The sequence below is a fragment of the Lepisma saccharinum genome, chromosome 22 (assembly GCF_977018435.1).
Source record: "Lepisma saccharinum chromosome 22, izLepSacc3.1, whole genome shotgun sequence".
Lineage (NCBI taxonomy): Eukaryota > Metazoa > Arthropoda > Insecta > Zygentoma > Lepismatidae > Lepisma > Lepisma saccharinum.
Genome location: NC_139250.1, coordinates 15,819,062 through 15,839,135, shown reverse-complemented (window position 1 = coordinate 15,839,135; position 20,074 = coordinate 15,819,062). Strand labels below are relative to the sequence as shown.

Sequence of the window (20,074 nt, the reverse complement as noted above, 5' to 3'; positions counted from 1 at the left end):
AGCACGATATTATTTTAACTGGCAGTGCATTAAATAAATAATTCTGGTACATTTATTTTTCCTCCAGCAAACCTAAAATACTTTGAAGTTTCCTTTCTGGCCAATGTTATCGCTTTAATCTGTGGTTTTAAAGTGAAATATATATTATACAAGTGTCTCAAAAGTAATAGCGCAAACTGACACAGGCGAAAGTACACGATAATAGAAACAAAAAAGTCTCGGTAAACATAGGGCTGCAAACGAGCCTTTTTCGAAATAATTGCGAATGTGTGATTACAAGACGCCACTGACTTCATTGTTTGTAAACGTCGTCCTAGTTGGTAAAATGCTAATAATGTGTGCGAATGTGTGGGTACAAGCCGTCACTGATTGCATTTTGTAAACACCGAGTGCTTTGCTCCTAACGCGTTCCGAGGTTTGCTCTTTGTTTACAAGACAGAACATTTCCGAGAGGTGGCGTTGTAATTAAACCGGATGGATACAATCAGTACAGAGAATTGTACAGGCTTGTGACCGGGGGTATTCGAGAGCATTATATATATATATAATCTGATGTACGCTAAACACAGCTGTATTTTCAGATGCTGACCGACTATTGTATTGTGCAAGGCACACTCTGAAAGAAGGTGAATAACATACAGAAAAACCTGGCTTGTTTTATGTAACCGTGAAGTAAACATATAGTTTAAACCACCAAAGAACGGGTTTCATCAAATTATTCAACTACTTTCTTGTAATTTTTGAAGAGAGAAAAAAGAGAATCATTTCAAGATCGAAAATTATTTTTAGGTCACTTTTTGAGAGAGCAAGACCGACACTGGCACAAATACACCGTTGAAGATAAAAGCTGCAGTGTTGCCGTGAGCAGGAAGAAATGATAAAACACTTAAAGCAACAAGAGAATACTTTTGAGCTGGCGTTTTCTAATGTGGCTTCAGGTCAGTTGGGTCGTCTGCGGAGGAGGAGAAAGTGCCATGATGATTATGGAGGGAAGCCATGCGGGCTGTTAGATGAGTGTCTCGCCAGTGATTTCAAAAGGAGTTACCTCACAGCCTCTCTTCAACCGCGAAATGGTTGGAACCACCACGTACTAAGGTTTTTCTCCTGAACCTTAACCTTCGAAATAACTTTCTCTCGCTTCAACCTTTCTTCTAGTTTGTTAGACTATCACTGAGGGGATACCGATACTCGTACCGACTCCCACAGATACCGATAGTGGAAAATTGTAAGGAAAGAAAATATGTTCAAAATACAGGGTGAGTCAAAAGTCCCAGGACACCCTAATAATTAGAAAACGGAAGGAAAAATGAAAGATCTGAGGTCGCAAGCAAAGAATTGGGCTGGAGGCGAACCTTTTGAGGTAGGTCAGGAATGTAGCCGCCATCTTCGAGTCCGTCATCCTGAATCCAAGTCCAAATTTTCAAATGGAAATGGGGGTCGGGTCATGCGGCATATCAAAATGCATTGAAATTTTCTCAGGAATTCATTTCCTTAAATACATTGGATATTGATTAATATTGCGGTGTGAGAATTCCACTCCGCGATTATATGCATCAATGTACCACAATTTTGCTATGAAATGTAGAAAAAACTTCTCAGAATATAAAATGTGTATTTTATATTATCACAAAGATATAGTTTTTTCACGTAATGTTGATACAAAATCAATGGAATCTTCTTATCGCAGCGCGCTACGATTCCAAGGATCCCGGGTTAATTTCGGCCAGGGCATAGGTTCATCATATCATCACTCATCCTCATCTTCGCGATTAGCCAAAAGTGGCAGAGAAGCGAAGTAAAATAAACCAAATCAATCAATCGATCGGTGGAACCTTCGAATTTTGCATAACTTCAAGGATAATTAGACTTTGCGCCACAACCATTTTTGCGGACCCCGTGAACGTTCAAAACGACGGGAAAATATCGGCCGGTATCTGTATAAAATACAACCTATACCACCGATATCCCTTTACTGGAAGTATGTGTCTGACAGACACGCATGGTTTTTTTTCTCGTTGTGCTGGCGACACCTGTATGTTATGTTTCTGAGAAGCGAGCTCCTCAATACCTTCATAAAATTTTTTTCTTAGTTTGGTGGTGAAATTCATTGTTGTCGGTCGCGCTTGTGTGTTAGCTGATAAGAGCTTTTTTGTAACATACCGTGTCTGAGAGGCACATACTTCCAATAACGTAAGTTTTTTTGCGTGTCCCTTGGACACATACTTCCAGTAGTGCAGTTTTCTTGCACACAATTATTATTGATGTTGATGATTAGAACTTAGTTATAATGGAGGAAGGACCTTCTACATCTAGGAAAAGGAAACTAAGCGATGTAGCGAAAGTGGGTGAACCCAATTTTTGCGCCAAGGTTTCAAAAATGTGGGAAGAAGTGGAAGAAGAAGACGGGCTAAAAGAGGAGATGGAAGATCTATTTTCTGATGATTCCGATGTGGACTCCATGTTCATTCCTGTGACATATGGTTCTTCCACTGATGATGAAGATTGTCGTAATATCGAAGCTAGTATTTCGTCTGTAAGTTGCAGGACAAATAAAGAGAATGACGTTCCAGCTTTCTTTCAAGATAAGGAAGGATATTCTTGGGAATCTAAAGAACCAACAAAGACTAGACGTGTTCCTCGTCAAAATATAATACGAGGAATTCCAGGCTTGACAAAGATTGTTAGAAATTTAGGTGAAAATCCTCAAATGGAAGATATTTGGTCTCTAATTTTTGACAAATGTGGACAAATGTAAAATTAGAGAAAACAAGAACTAAAGTCAAAGAGCATCAAAAGAGCAATTACAGACCAACTGATAAGTGTGTAATAAAGGCACTTTTAGCTCTTTTTATGCTTACATCAATTTGTAAGTCTGGACATGAGGATATGGTTTCCCTATTTTCTACTGATTCTATGGGTAGACCCATATTTAGATCAGCTATGTCAGTGAAGCGTTTCTAAATTTTGTTACTCTGCCTCTGATTTGACGACTCTGAAACAAGAGAAACACGGAAGGAGACCAACAAAGTTGCATTTTCATAAAAAAAGAAAAGTTTTTCTCAATAATAGTTATTTTTTCTTACGTAGCACTTGCGTTGTGTATGTATTTTGAAATAAATTTTATAATATTAGATTATAAGAATAAATCTATGTAATACTTTGCCAAGGAAACAAAAGTTTCGGCGTTCCGTGTCTGTCAGACACATACTTCCAATTATGTAATAGAAAATCATACTTCCTGTTAAGGGATATAGGCCGATACCGATACATCGGCATTGGCTCAACCTTGATATCTATGAAATCCAGATATGGTCTCGCTGGCCCGTGGCCTCTCACGAAATTTTTACCAAAGGAACACTGACCCACAAGATAATCTTTACAGAAACAAATACAGCCATTCTTTATAGATTTTTGGGTGCTGAATTCGAAAGTGGCATTTAATTTTTCTCGGTTGGCTTATTTTTTCATGTTGCAAGAAATCTTATTTTTTCATGTTACAAACATGCACAAACCATTTCCAAATGCTGTATCGTGTACCCAAGGACGTATTTAAGGGAATCCAGGGGTTCATGACCCTCCTAAAAAGACTTACCAAATACTAAAATTGAATAGACAGAATATATACTCGTCACAAAAGTTTGGAATATCGTTATATTATGCACAACAAGTTTGGAATAATATTACATTAGGTGATAACCACAGAGGCATATGTCGGCGAATAGAAAGAACGTCCGCAAGACAGATATCATGTGTTGTTGCATTCCAAGGTCGTGGCTGTCACCTATTCCCGGCCTGGGCATGGATGTTCCATTCATCATATCATCCCTCATCCCCATCTTCGCAAATTAGCCAAGAAGTGGGGGAAAAAGCGAAGTAAAAACAAATCTATCACCTATTGTCTAATGCAACAATATTCCAAACTTCTTGTGAGGAGTGTATTTGTTTTGCATTTGTTGTGTAATCGAGGGTTGTTTATTTTTCACCGACCTTACACAAATTATTCGATCGGAATCATACAGCTTTGAATTGACTGTTGGAAAATGTAATTCAAACATTTTCAAGTATCACACATTATAGTTTACCCCGTCTGTATCAACGAAATCGTCAAGCGTAAACATATAAACATGTGACTGCTACCTGACCAAGATGTGGAAACACCAAAGGAGAGAATGGAAGAAATTAGGGTATTCACTGTGTGGAACATTTGAACTCAAGAAATGTTTTTTTGACCTAGTGATTTGCAGTGTGGGCACTTGGAAAATTGCATGTTAAGGAAACTAGCATGTTAATCAATGACACCAGAGGAAAAAGGTTGTATTTTTTTGCTTCAAATTATTCTTTGTTCTTTTTTGTGAAGGAAAAAAGGTTGTGAGACTAATTGAGACCCAACACATGAATGATGTAAAAACGAAAAAAAATACATCAGAGACCCGTTTCAACAGGAAGTTCGTGGTTTAATGAGCAAAAATAATAAAGTGAATGACCTGTAAAACTCAGTGATGTACAAAAAGGAAACTTGCCTTTAACGGATGGAATATCCTCCAATTTACTTGACTTTGGGTCGGTTTTACCCGAACGGTGTCTTGCGTGTATTTTATTCCTCTAGTACTGGTTTACGCTTTGGGTGCTTATTGTAGGAAATCCTTGTACAATATTGTTTTCAGATGAAATGCTGTTTGATGTAGAAATCACCGTTGAAACCAAATAGTTTCGAAAAACACAGTATTTATTTCCGTAGAAAGAACACTTTACAAGTCACGTCTCGAGGAACACCCTGATAAAGTGAAAACGTCACGTGTAAAGAGTTTTTTTTACGTAATTAAATGTTGCTTTTGTCAGTAGCTTTAGTGTTTTTATAAAATGGAAAGAAGGCTTAATTGTGTTACCAAAATAATTTCGTCCGAAATTGCCTCAAAGGACACAAAGATAGAGAGAGAAACCTTTTCTCCAATGCCACGAAGATTAGAATTTCTGTTAGAATTTAGTACCTAACCTACACACATGTGAATAATATTCCAAAACAGACGTTGGTGGCCAAACAGTTGTTTACATAGCCAACAAACGAGTTATTGTTTACCCGCGACCATTTTTTCAAGTTGGTTTGAACAAGTCGTTGCTATTTGTTTTTAATTACCAAATAATTTAATCATATTTAGTAAAAGCTATCGTCTATTTTTGTTTATCAGAAAGCTCAACCAAACGTAATCAACATCGAAAAGGCAAGTTGAGTTACTTAAGTTTTAAGTAGGTAAAGCTAGTTTTCACTGTATTCAGGCCAGGATTTATGTTTATGTTTGATGGTGGCATAACATTGTCTGGAGATGAGAGACACAGAGATTGGTATGGGACATATTTTTGGTAAAAGAGGAACATTTTGGTACAAAAACAAAGTCAATTCAAAAGCGGTAAATAAAATACATTTTCGGTGTTACAGCGGTGAAAAAGCGGTATATAAGACGACATTTTAGTTTTAATCAAAATAAACATATCCCTTCTAATAGCACATTTATGTAGTTACCAGAGTATTAAGTTTATTCCTGCGTAAAGGGGTCCATTTTTGCTTCTCAAATATTTACAGCAGAATTAATCAATTTTCCGTGAATTGCATAACTCGCAGGATAATTCAAAGTTCAGAAAGTGTCGCGTCGGTAAATAAACTCTAAATTTCGTGTTTATGAGTCAATTTTGCAGTTCATTTCGTGAATAAACAGGGTAGGAAAATGCACCTCACACCTTTCAGGAACATGAATTATTAACATTACAATGTGTTATTTCAAATTTCGTGTTTTCGTCAAAAACGAAATATCCATGCCTCTAGACATAAGGCGTATGTATAGGCCTACGGTTCTCACATTTCAGCTGATTTGAATATTTTACTTTTCTTTTCTGCCACTTTTGGCTAATCGCACGTTTGTTTTCACCGACAAACACGATGTGAAAATTTATAAATTTACTTGTAACTCTTAGGTTATGCTGGATGATTAATTCACATTCACATTTAAGTGTCTAATCTTTGTTGTTAATTTTATAGTCCTTTTAAACACAAGCGTAGAGTCTACAGAGGCCCGAGGCTGACTGTGTCTTATTTACATAATACCTTCTAAGTATTTGTAGTCACTTCTGACTTGGGGACGCTGGTTGCTTTGCGTGACTTTGCGACAGCAGTGTAAGGTTTCTTAACTTTTGGCTTCTATTGATCTCTGGATTCCAAAGCATGATGGTTCCAATCTATTATTGGGATGCATGCAAGACTACAATACGTAAATTTCTTTAGAAGTTTTTATAGAGCTTAATTTAGATTGACCTGCTTATATTTGTACTGGTCAGGGCATTGATATTTCTGTAAGCCTTCAGGCACAACCCACATCTGTAGTTGACTATTATAGCTCTTTAACAGCTGTCCACGAAGCCTGAGAGATTGAAAACATATACAGCTGTTGTCTTATTCTTGAGACATTACTCTGCCTTCTAGGCTGGTACAGTGGCGGTTCGTGGTCTGACGTTATGGGTGTGCACTTCAGACTCCTGTCCAGAAGAAGTGTTATCAACCCTCTCAAATACTCGCACCCGTTTTTGCGTACATAATGATGCTAAGCGTAGGCTATTGGCAACGCAAGTTATGACCATCTTTTACTGAAAATGAGGCTATGAGATAGTTTTATTTCATGAAAAATATAAAAAATATTAATATATATAAATTGAAAATACTTCGGTGAATTTTACGTCGATCACGAGAAGAGTGATGTTATTGGGTATAAATAATTCAACATTCGATAACCTGACAAAATCCAGCCGCTGGTAAACTAAATTTCTCGTATTGTTTTGTGTTTTGGTTTCTCGCAGTCAGTTATACGGAGGAGAAAGGCCATCACACACAGTTTTTTTTTTTTAATCTTCCGTATCAAATTCGTGATTTCCACTGACATTGTGCTTATTGTATTAGTCTCTTTACCAAAATAACTATACCATAAGATGCAACACCACTCTCGATTCTTTTTCAAAAATAAATTGGCGAGGTATCAACATACTTTTTATAACTTCAAAATTTCGCCAAGTTTCTGAGGAAAACTGGCCTTTTTCTCCCTTGTCGAGTGGCCGAGCGTATTGTCGCCGATTCGACGGCCGAGTGCTGTACGTGGTCGGTGGATGTCCCGTCATCAGTTTCATATAATCATCATTATCTTCATCCTCGCAATTAGTGAAAGTGACAGAAAAATCGTCGCAGGATAAACAAAAAATCAAGAACTGAAATTTTACCTGAATTCTGTCTTCGTCTCTGCGAGGATCTACGGTAACATCCCCCTAACCCTCTTCAAATTTCTTAAATCACCTAAAAATTTTCACAAATCCCAATTTATGGTAATTTTTACACTAAATTTACCCTTACGCTCTCTGAAAACGAACTTACACCCCCCGAATGCACATTTCTGGATAAACCTAGCGTTTGATGTTGGGCTGGGACGATGCCGTTGCTGATGTATCGGTATCGGAAAGTATCGGTTGGATTTTATTTACCGATATCAGCCGATTTATTTCCGGCATTTTGATGGCTCGCGGGGCCCGCAAAATTCGAAGTTTCCATTGCATTTTTTTAATACGAAGGTGAGTCAAAAATTATCTACACTTTTCATTCTACAATTTATTTACACAAAGGTATGGGTTCAACATGTATTTAGAAGCAAACCTTTGGTAAATTGATGGTTGTAATTGGAGTGGAATACTCACCCACTAATATTAATCAATATTTTGAACAAGCTTTGATTGTTACATTTTTCAAGCATCAGTCAGTATCGGTGAGAATCGGTATCGCTTGAAAGTGGCATCGGTTCAGCCGTAGTTAGGTGTTCACAAATGACCTCGTTCTGATGAAGAAGGTTTGTGCATATATGGCAGAATTTTCACACCGGTTCTGCTACACATTCGTTACTCGCGCTTGGAGATGGTTGTTTCTCATTGAAGGTGAGATTGAGGAAAGTTGTCCATGTCCCTGCGATGTCGAGCAGAGTGGATGATAAACTAACTGCTTCAGACCGTATTTTCGCTCTCCTCAGGGTTTGAAAGCACAGCTGGCATTTGTGGGTCAGCAGATGGGAACTGCATGAGTCGCTCTGATATTGAAGAAAGTGAGTTAATTGCGAAGGCTTGGCTGGCGGTTGTAAGAGCTCTTTGTGAGTGTATCACGAGACAATCCAGGCATTGTCCGGAGAATTAACCACATTCGATGCCCTGGTAGGGGGTCTCTGACTTGTTCCTTGCGTTGCGTGTCTGCTAGTGAGAGGAAATGCGATTTTTCTTGCGATTTAGTCACCTCCTGGTGTGTTGTTTCCATTCTTGCTTCATTGTCTTTTTTATTGTCATTTGTTGTTTGCTTATTTTTGTTCTCTTTCTTTAGGTTTTTTGCCCTTTTCACGTTTCTCAAATTTTTTTCAGTGCCCTTTACGAGCCTTCAAAATTGCGTAGTTGCAACGACGTCGCTTTATAATCCAGGGGTCTCGCGTTCGATTCCAGGAGGAGGAGCATTCTGCAGTGGTTCCTCAATTTAAATGTAGCTCCAGTCCTCTGATTGGCCTGAGCACAAAAGCTGACTGAAACTTCAGTTCTTTAGTACCTGTTGTCGATTTATTTTGTTTTTGTATTTCCTGGTATTTGATTGATTGTTTTTGTTTATTTTACTTCGCTTTTCTGCCACTTTGGGCTAAAAACGAAATGAGGATGAATGTTAATATAGGATGAAATTTATGAAGGGACATTCATAAATAACACCAATGCCCAGTTCGGGTTTCGAACCTAGTACCCCTGGCATCGTAGCGCGCTGTGCGTAACACTCCGCCACGAAGGTTGGTTCCTGGTATTTACCTTTCCGCTCATTTTCCTATGTATTTTTTACACTTCATATCTTTAAAATCATTTTATTGTATATTTGCGCATTTAATATTACTTTCATTTCTGTTGGTTTCATTTCTTATTTTTTGTATTTTTTTACTTTTGATTTTAAAATTTTAATTAGTTTGGGCATTTGATTTATTTCCCTTTTAAGTTTCCTTATTTTCATTCGTTTTTCTTTCTCTTTTCTACATTTTGTTTTTGTTTATTATTTTTTTATACGTTCGCACATTTAATAACTCTCAATTTCTTTTATATTTTATTTCCCATTTTGTATTTTCTTTTATTTATGTTTTACTTTATTTTTGTTTTTTCTTCGTATTTTTCAGCGTTCATACTTTTTTGTACTTTTTAATATTTTTGGAAAATAAGGCTAATTTATTAATTGAAAGAAAAACGTGAGAATAAGGCCAATTTATAAACAAAAATGTGAAAACAAAGCTAATTTAACAATCGAAAGAAAAATGTGAAAACAAGGGCAACTGCATAAGTTTCAAGGTGTACGGTAGATTATTTTGTTATCTGTTGTTGTGATGTGTAAAATGATTATACCTCACGCACGCTCAGATAACAAAACATTGGTGAAACGGGGACTATTTGCCATGTGTACAGTTACGTATATCTGACCTCGTTTTGCACTGTCTTTCTCAGTAAGTTTTCACTTTCATTCGTGATGATTAATCACATGTCTCCGTGATTTGGCGCATCTCCCCATAACTACCAGAGTGTGCACAAAATGTTTACAAATAATCTATAAAATTATTCGAAAACTGATGAATTTTTAAAGAAACCTAACACTGAATGGAAGAATTGTATGTCTTAGGTCAAAATATACTTTGCTAAGGATATCGAAAACACACAAAAAGACTGAACTGTGTTCTTGAGTGTTGCTTTCTCTCTCTCTTTTCCAAGAGACCTTAACAGATGTAAATCAATTACTATATATGCACAGTAGGGGGTATCGAAAAAAGCAAATTTTTTATGATGCTTTTGGGGTAGAGCGGAAAAGTTGCCTCTATACATAAGTAACTTCTGTTCAAAATTTCACCACCCTAGGATAATGTCTTCTGTTCTGGCAAGGGACGTGAAATTTCAAAAATTTAGTAAAATCGGCAATTTTTCTTTTTTTTTTAAATTTTTTTTTAAAATTTCACAGGACTTTGCGGTAGTGTGCAAAAGTTGCACCTATGTATGGTTAATTACAGTGCAAAATTTGGCGCCCCACGGACAATATGTTCTGTTCTGGCAAGGAGCCTGAAATTACCCAAAAATCGACAAATACACTGTTTTTTCATTATTTAACTAACATTTATTAAACATAAACCAGAATTGTCATACACTCGCATACTATTAGATATAAGAATTAAGAAATAAGTATTCAAAATTAAAAGTACGAAAATGTGTGTTTTGTAGGTAATAATAATGTAAAATATGTGTCTTTAGGTTTTGTACTGTCTCTTGCACCTAAATTCAGGCGTGGCCTTTCTCGATTTCAGAGTGCAGCGAATAAATCCATCCCGTTTTTTATGACCACACACTTTCTTTGAGGCCTCCGTAATCAATTTTACTGTTCTTTCCACAGCTTGTGTGTGGCATGGGAACTTTGTAAAAGTCCAGTCAATTGGTATTGGTTCTTTCAGCATACTTTTCAAATCTTCTGTAGTCACGTCATTCAGTATTGGTGGTGGAGTTACTTCGCTGGACGACCAGTCAATTAGTTCGATATAGTCGTTTGCTTCGAAGTTTATTTTTGGAATATCGAACTTTCTAGTCCCAACGTGTCCAACCGTCTCACATGATTCTCGTGCTTTTATGACTCTTCGAATGCCAAGGGCTCTGATATGTGTTCTCTTATCAGTCAGCATCGCGAGCAGAATGTTTTCTGGAGATGCGAAGTAAGCATTCCGAGAAATCACTGGATCGATGACGTTGCGGTTAACTTGATCCAAGTATCTGGATGACTGAATGAAATGGTAAAGATGCCGAGCTCCATCCTTAATTGAATGATGGATTTTGATGCGGAACCAAGATGGCACGTACACCCTGATAACGAATTCTGCTATGGTACGTAAGTTGTCTGATGGTTCCGTGGTGGAAACATACAGTCTTAATATCCTGTTGGCTGTTGTCAACCAGCGGGACATGTTTAGGGGACCTGGATCGCGCTTAGCAAGAACTGGAGGACACATGCCTGAGCTAACGGCGAGAGCAATATCCCTCAGATACTTCTGGTCCTTACTCAAAGTGGATATATCATCTGATGGCAAGGTGCAGTTAACTGGCTCAAATGTTACCACTGGAAGTAGCTCACGCGCCTTCAAAGATTTTCCAATGCAACCAGTGTACGAATTGGGTCCGGAGGTGGGACCATCGAGGGACTCGAACAAGTGGCGGAGAGGCAATTCGTTGAAATGTAGTTGACAAACAGCCCATTGCACAGCTCTCCCGATCTTCAGTTCAAGACGACGCAGTACCCCATTGTGAACTCCAGTATTTACGACCGTTCCATCACACCCTAGAACAAGAATATGGTTTAAACCTCTGGGCACTTCTGCTGTGATATAGTCGTAAATACTTTCAGCAATGGCCAGACTTGATCCTGAAGCTGGTGTAACATGACCAACGTAGCTAGATCCTGGTTGTTTCACCAAGGAATAGTGTTCCTCTACAATTGTTCTTTGGTAGTATTTATCATCCTCCTTTTCTGTTGACAATGTTTTGTCACGTTGGCCATCGAAGTAAAGACCTGTTAAATGATCATTGTCAATGTCCGAACTCTCACTTTTAGGTGCAAGAGACAGTACAAAACTTAAAGACACATATTTTACATTATTATTACCTACAAAACACACATTTTCGTACTTTTAATTTTGAATACTTATTTCTTAATTCTTATATCTAATAGTATGCGAGTGTATGACAATTCTGGTTTATGTTTAATAAATGTTAGTTAAATAATGAAAAAACAGTGTATTTGTCGATTTTTGGGTAATTTCAGGCTCCTTGCCAGAACAGAACATATTGTCCGTGGGGCGCCAAATTTTGCACTGTAATTAACCATACATAGGTGCAACTTTTGCACACTACCGCAAAGTGCTGTGAAATTTTAAAAAAAAAATTAAAAAAAAGAAAAATTGCCGATTTTACTAAATTTTTGAAATTTCACGTCCCTTGCCAGAACAGAAGACATTATCCTAGGGTGGTGAAATTTTGAACAGAAGTTACTTATGTATAGAGGCAACTTTTCCGCTCTACCCCAAAAGCATCATAAAAAATTTGCTTTTTTCGATCCCCCCTAATGCACAGTGTCGGCGATTAAGGGTGGCGTGGGAGGTAGTTGCCCCCCCACTTTTCGCACCCGTACTATGGCCTCTTAATGTTAAGCCTTGTCTACCAATAAAAAGTACCTAAATGTTCTTGCCCCTTCCCAGTTTTGGCATCCAATCGCCGCTACTGTATGTGCGCAATGAAAGTGAAACAAGAATGGAAGGCATACGTATGAAATCTAATCGGTATACTAGTAGAAAGCAAAAACCTTTGCATAATAAAACAATTTAATTTATTTTCTAATTTATTGACTCTTTAACCAATTCGTAAAGGAATTACTTGCTGCTACTACTTACTTACTGGTCGGCGCTACAGTCCATGTAGGTCCTTGGCCTTCCTGACTACCTTTCTTCATTCATCTCAATCCTCTGCTTTTCTTCTCCATCCTTTAACTCCTAATCTTCTTAGGTCCTCTTCCACGTCCTCTATCCATCTTTTCCTGGACCTACCTCTTCTCCTTCTCCCTTCCGGTTTTCTATTGAATATTTTCTTGACAACCCGTGCTTCTTTCATCCTCTGAACACCCAGCCCATCGTATTCTACCCTGTTTGATCTTCACTACAATATCTGGCTGGTTAAACAATTCCTGTACTTCCATATTTGTTGTCATTCTCCATCCCTCTTTATCTCTTACCGCTCCAAATATCCTCAGTATTTTCCTTTCCCACCTTAACAACCAATCTTCCTCTCTTACCGACATCACCCAATTTTCTGAACCATACATTACTATGGGTCTTAATATTGTTGTATATATTTTAATTTTTGTGTTCCTACTAACGTTCTTAGATTTAAGCATATTTTGCAAAGAAAAATAGCATCGATTTCCACTTGTTATCCTTTCCTGTATTTCTGTAGCTGTCTTGTTATCTGCTGTTATTATTGAGCCCAAATATTTAAAGGCTTCCACTCTTTCATATTCTTTCCCATTTATTCTTATGTAAGGTTCTCTTCTGCCTCTTTCTGGATCTCCCATCTTCATATATTTGGTTTTATTTATGTTCACTTCCAGTCCTAGTTCATGAGCTTTCTCTTCTAACACTTGATAACTTTCTTCCATAGCTTGCTTATTCCTTGCTATTAAAGCTACATCATCTGCATATGCTACTATTTGTGTTAGTCTATTTAATATTGTTCCTCCAGGGTTGATTGGCAGTTGTCGGATTACTTTTTCCAATGCTAAATTAAATAGTATTGTAGAAAGTAAATCTCCCTGTCTCGGTCCTTTCTCTGCTTTAAACATGTTCGTCATTTCCTGTTCAACTCTGACTTTACATTCCGTTGATTTCATTACTTGCTGCTATATAGCCTAAATATCTGATACATATAAACGCAACAAGGGGGTTGGGGATGAGAGGCTGCCGTGGTCGGTTCTGTGGGTCGTCTTGACTACCACGCGGGAGACCCGGATTCGATTCCCGAGGTGGTTGTCCTAAGGTCGGAATTTTTCCAGCCTTGTCCCAGCATAAAGCGGCTCTGGGGCTCACCCAGCTTCAAATCAATGGGTTACATATGTATATTCGTTTTTCTTTCTTTTTTTATACATTTTGTATTTGTTTATTATTTTTTATATGTTTGCACATTCAATATCCCCCAATTTCTTTTATACTTTATTTCTCACTTTGTATTTTTTATTTGTTTTACTTTATTTTAATTTTTTTCTTCGTATTTTTCAGCGTTCATACGTTTTTGTACTTTTTAATATTTTTGGAAAATAAGACTAATTTATTAATTGAAACAAAAATTTGAAAACAAGGCTAAGTTATCAATTGAAACATAAATATGAAAACAAGGCTGATTTATAAATTGAAACAAAAATGTGAAAATGAGGATTATTTATCAGTTGAAATGAAAAAGTGAAGATAAGGCCAATTTATAAGTTGAAACAAAAATGTGAAAACAAAGCTAATTTAACAATCGAAAGAAAAAATGTGAAAACAAGGGCAACTGAATATTGAAATTTATTTATTTAGTAATTTACTTCTAAAGCAGGGGTCCCGAGTTCGAGTCCTGGCCTGGGTATGGATGTACTTTGTGAGTGTTCTTTCATCAGTTTCATATCACTGAATCTCATAGTCGTAATTAGAAAAGCAACGCTAAATAACAAACAGGTAAAGTCTTCAGCATTCAAGTAACGATTCAAGTTTCCAGTCACCACGGTTGCCAACTCGGGTCGTGACGGGGTGTTGAATGGAGGTGACGTAAACTTGTTTGCAACGTATTAAACGAACCCAAGAGATTTAAAAGTACGTCGTCGTTGTACGGGAACGTTGCAGTTGCACATGCAAGGCTACGCACAGCAGTTTCAGGAACACAAGAGGCTGTTTCGTTGCCTTATCGTGTGCACGGAAAAACTAAGGTACCGAAACGCTGGTTATGGTACATGCCCACCCAGGCTACGAACATACACCCAGCCTTCCGTGTTGCATAGAGCCTCATTTTTGTCACCGATTGTGCCGTTCTTTGCTAGCGAGATTGACAACATAATCACTTTGTTGTTTATCCCTCCTTGCTCCCCATTACGGAGCTACATACAGTGTTGCCAAACTGAATTCTAGAAGGAAACTAAACTCTTACTTGCGAAGATACCCAAATGTCTTCCACGTAGTACCACCTGAACTGCATTTTGCAGACTAGCGAGGCTCTGGCGACGGCCAGTGTAATCCTCCGTGAGGTTCGTGTTGTGTGTTTGTGATTGTCCTAACATCCATCTTATCTTATCACCATTCATACTAATCTTCACGATTAGCCAAAAGTGGCAGAAAGCGAAGTAAAATATAACAAATCAATCAATTATTTTACGAAGGTTTTCTGCCATTTTTGGCTGATCGCGACGATAGAGATGAATGGTGATTAGGGCCCAGGACTTTATGTCCTATAAAACTGTAAAATATGTATGTAATTATGTCATATAAATTGAAAAATATGCCATGAAAAATTACAAATAGGGTCAGAAAAATGCAGAAATATTCCCAGTAAAGCCAAAAATATGCACAACAGTACTCTCGAATTTCTCCCATACCCGATAGAGTAGAGTAGGGGCTGTAATGTACCGAATGTTATTTTTTACTTTTGACTGATTTTTGTGAAAAGCGAAAAAGGCAAAGAAATGAGAACGAAACTTCTTTACTTCCCGTGCAACAATGAAAGAGAACATTTTTCCTCAATAATGTTTGCATGGCCTATCAATTATCGGCGGGATAAAAAAGTGGGGTATTATTGTTCTGTACTAAGAAAAGACGGCACCTTTCCATATCCTGCCATCGACAATATGAACTATCCGTTGTGCTAAAGCTACGAAGGAAAAAATATGAAATAACCGATTATGTGCGAGAGAATTACGAAATTATACAGAAATATGTCTTATTACAACAAAATTGAAGAAATAAGTTGTAAAAACGCGAAATTGGTGAAATATGTCAAAATGTGCTTTGTCAAGTTTGTCTATTTCGGCTGATTTTCATCAGATATGTAAAGCTCTCACCCCAATAATAGATCCGAAGCCAAATGAAAAATATGTTATAACATAAAGTCCAGGGCCATAGTGATAAGGGACAAACACATATGGACGACACAAGCCCCACAGAGAATTATGCTGGCTGTGAGTACAGGCGCCACAGCCTCGTTAGCCTCTGTGTACTATGTAGAAGAGAGGCTGTCTTACAATGCAAACTGTTTACTTCATATAAAGCGGGTCTCAGTGGAGGGGTGAAAACGGTGACCCTTTCATAGGACACACAAATGTTTTCTCTTCCACGAAGTACACCCTGGACTGCGATTTGCTGACAAACGATGCTCTGGCGTCTGTATCCGATGTCCTCAATAGGAATTTTGTTGTCTTGTCTTCATTCACCCAGCTCGTCCTTCATCACCATCGTCACGTTGAGTTAAAATTGGAAGAAAAGCGACGTAAGATAATGTAATTCAATCAACCAGTTTCAGTGGTGGAGTGGTCAGTGGCCCCAGGTTAATGCATGAATGAATCATCGTATTTATCCCAACTTTCATTTAATCAGTTCATCCTAGTCATTGGGTCTCCCCGGTGGCGTAGTGGTCTCTTTGTACACAAGGGTTCGATACCCGATGGAGGCCCATGGTGGTTCTGATCCCACTTTAAACTGTAGGTCCAGTCCCGATTAGCCCTTCTCTGCACAAGGTGAACTTATAACAACTCATCATAGTCGTTGTAATTAACCCAATATGTAGAAAAGCGACGTAAAATAACCGAAATAGAAGGATAGAAAAAATATAAAATATTCAAGCTTTGTATCCATGATTGATTTATTGTAGGGATAGGACCGATTAATCGGTACTCTATCGGTATTGGCCGATATAGGCATATCGGTGTATCGGTAAAATTACCGATTATTTTACCGATCCGATATTTCGATAAATATCTGATAATTTAGTGCAAAATTCTGCCATTTTGTTGTAATTTTTATGGATAATCTCCATGCCCTAATTTCTAATAAAATAAATGTCTAAATATGCAATTTATTTTTCACTGCAGTCACCTTGAAACACACATTTATTAAGGTGGTCAATGAACCTTTCAGGTTCTTTAAGGACAATTGAAATTTAAAAATCGGATAGGTAGAATATCGGTTATCGGTATCGTTAAATTTTATGTCGTTACTTGATCGGTATCGGCCAAAATTTCATATCGGCTCATTCCTAATTTATTGTATTCGAAATTTTGGGTGCGTCAGCACTTGGGCTATTTTGAACCCGTCATATTGTATGGAGTCCAACCAACCCTTTACCATAACTAAAATATATCTAATAAAACATAACTGTAATGTTGGAGGATTGAAATATTCTTAACTTTCATTAAAAGCTGAGGCTGTAAAGGGACACTCAGCACACACGTAAGAAAAAAACATAAAACAACACACAGTCCAACAGATAATTTACTGGCTGTGGGTCCTGACGCCAGAGCCGGTGGACCCACTTTAAACTGTAGGTCCAGTCCCGATTAGCCTTACTGGGCATAAAGTGGACTTAAAACACCAAATCAATCAATCTGACGCCAGAGCCTCGTTATTCTGCAAAATGCAGTCCTTCACACCCCTTTTGTATCCATGAGTTTAACCAGTCCGGGTGTAAGTTCGTTTTTAAATGAGGGTGTAGCGTAATCATAAATTTACCACTAAAATGACCGCAATACTTTAGTGGGGTCAGTCCGGGGTATGGGAATTAAGCGCTCTGTATGTATCGTCGCGATTAATCGAAGAGCTAATAAAGCGACGCAACGCCAAAAGAGGCAAGTTGGCAACAGAGGCTCCCAGCTATCGCCCTTTCCAGACGTTGCCTTTTCTTGCCTGCCAGGAAGAAGTTTGACGAATTAGTCTCTATTGGCTAAACAAGGCAGTCTTTTCCTTACACCGGAACCGAACAGTTGGATTGATGCAACGACATGATAGTTACGCACCGGTCACACATACACACAACTGTCTCAGCCGGCATGTACGATGCACACGAACCGATTTCTGCGACAGTCAGATGTTGAGGCCGAACAGCGGTGGCATTGTGCGTCTGTAGTGTTGCTGTTCATTCGCGTATAATAAGTTCAAAGTGCTTCGGAAGAGCGATGGCTTGATTAGACCATAGTTTAGTGTTTTGTTCTGTCGCGATGGTGATGACGTAACCGGGTTCGAAACGAAGTGTCGCGAAAGTTAGTGTGTGTGTGTGCATTTGCGCAAGTGATGTGTTTTGCGAATGTCCTTGTGTGTGACGTCTTTTAACAGCTGTGGATCTGGTTTTTGGATTGCCAGGGTTAGCACCGTGCAGTGTCGTGGTTTTTGTGCGCTGTTGATAGGAATATTTCGTAAGTACTTTTCCTTCTTTTTTTTTTGTATTCCTTGAAATTACCTTGTCTTACCGGTTCTTGCACTGTTAAAGAAGTACCGGTAGCCCGATAGGAAGTCCATACCGTTCATTGTGTCACTATGTCCTTGTTTGTTATGATTGATTTAGTTTATTTTACTTCGCGTTTTGTGCCTCTTGGCTAATTTGCGAAGATGGGGATGAGTGATGAAATGATGAAATTGATGAATGGACATTCACAAACAACCAAGCCCGAGCGGGATTCGAACCCGGGACTATTTTGGAACAACCATCATTTACGGAGAGGATTTATGAAGATTTCAATGACGGGAAATAAAGCAATGCGCATAAAAATGGTAAATATTTTCTATCTAGATTTTCCACAACGCTGTTATCGTGAACCGACCCTGTTTCGGTGATTTTTCAAGCAATTTTCCTGCTACACCGTGGCTGAGTCGAGTTTTTGTTTCAAGAGCACTTAATATACAGATTGCCCAATCGGGACTGGACCTATAATTTAAAGTTGAATCCGAACCACTATGTGCCTCCACAGAGTATCGAACCCAGGACACCTTGATTACAAGGCGACGCCATATGTATGCACTATGACGTATGGGCATGCCTGGATGTCTTCTATTCTATTGGACTTTGCTACCGCTTTTCCACTGACAATAATTATTTCCACTCTGTCGTCTTTTGTCAGTGTCATATCTCACCTGTAAGCACGAAACAATACCACTATAGGTTCCCGAGTTGATGGTCATTCTGTGTTTAAGATGAGTCCAACAAAAAGTTGAAAAGCAGTCTTCTGAACACCAAAGTAGAATTTTTGTGATGTAATTAAGTTCATAATCAATGCAAATATTCAACTAAAGTGAAATCGTACATTCGCCGTGTTCCATTTACTGCGATGACATCCCCAGAGAAAGGGGTAGATAGGGCTAACACAGGGATTTATCCAGAATTTTTCATCGGGGGTGAAGGGCCTCCCACATGGCGCAGTGGTAGCGTCATTGCCTTGTAATCGAGGGGTCCCGGGTTCGATACCCGGTGGAGGCACAAGTGGTTCGGATCCCACTTTAAACTGTAGGTCCAGTCCCGATTAGCCTTACTGTGCATAAAGTGGACTTAAAACACCAAATCACAGTTCATCGGGGGTGAGTGTAAGTTCTATTTAAGAGGGGGACTCTCCGATGGTGCAGTGGTAGCGTCGTCGCCTTGTAATGAAGGGGTCCCGGGTTCGATACCCGGTGGAGGCACTTGGCACAGTGGTTCGGATCCCACTTTAAACTGTAGGTTCAGTCCCGATTAGCCTTACTGTGCATAAAGTGGACTTAAAACAGCAAATCAATAGCAATAACAATCTATTTAAGGGGTGTAAGTGTAAATTTAGAGCCAAAATGACCAAAAATTGGGCTTTCGTGTGAAGTTTTAGAGATATTGAGGAAATTTGGGATGGAAGTATTGATAAATCACTTCCGTTTCATCAAATTTCTAAAAGAAATGGCGGTCGAGTAACTGGCTACTACTTTTACACGGATGTACGATAACCACCAGACTTCCGAGACCCGAAAAATATCCCCAAACCAGGGAGTCGTAACGTAACGAAATGGAACGGTATTTTCAATTACGGTTTCCGTTACGTTACAACCAGAAACAGAATAACTTTTTTCGTGAACAGAAACGTTACCTCAGGTATATGAACATTACGTTACAGGTGTGCATAACGGTACCGAACCATAACTGATCTGCAAAGCAGTAGGTCGTTAGGTGACGCTTTAACGTTACATCCATTGCCGGCAACCAGTAACGTTACAGGGTAAGAAACAAGTTTGTCACGTATTGACTAGTAACTTTAGTGTGTATGGAAAGTGGTAGTAACGTTACAATTAACCAGTAACTTAATTGAGGCCACGACTGTAAAAACGTTACACTCCTTGCTTCAAAGCAACAACGTTATTGATAGCTGGTATCATACAGACGTTCCGATGTGCAATACCGTGTCCGATGCCGTGTTCCGGATAGAATAACATAGGTCTCT

At 38.5% G+C, this 20,074-nt stretch overlaps 1 protein-coding gene across 3 annotated transcripts in view; it reads left to right on the top strand.

Moving 5' to 3' along the window:
* LOC146004744 (uncharacterized) overlaps positions 1-20,074 on the top strand; it is a 632,500-nt gene that overhangs the window by 72,568 nt on the left and 539,858 nt on the right. The window contains exon 1 of one of the 3 annotated variants that reach the window (XM_083143713.1): positions 17,782-18,034. The exons of the other annotated variants lie outside the window; for them this stretch is intronic. The gene's annotated coding sequence lies outside the window, so the exon portion shown is untranslated. Of the gene's footprint in view, positions 1-17,781; positions 18,035-20,074 lie in introns of those variants that run through there. 3 annotated transcript variants of the gene reach the window in all.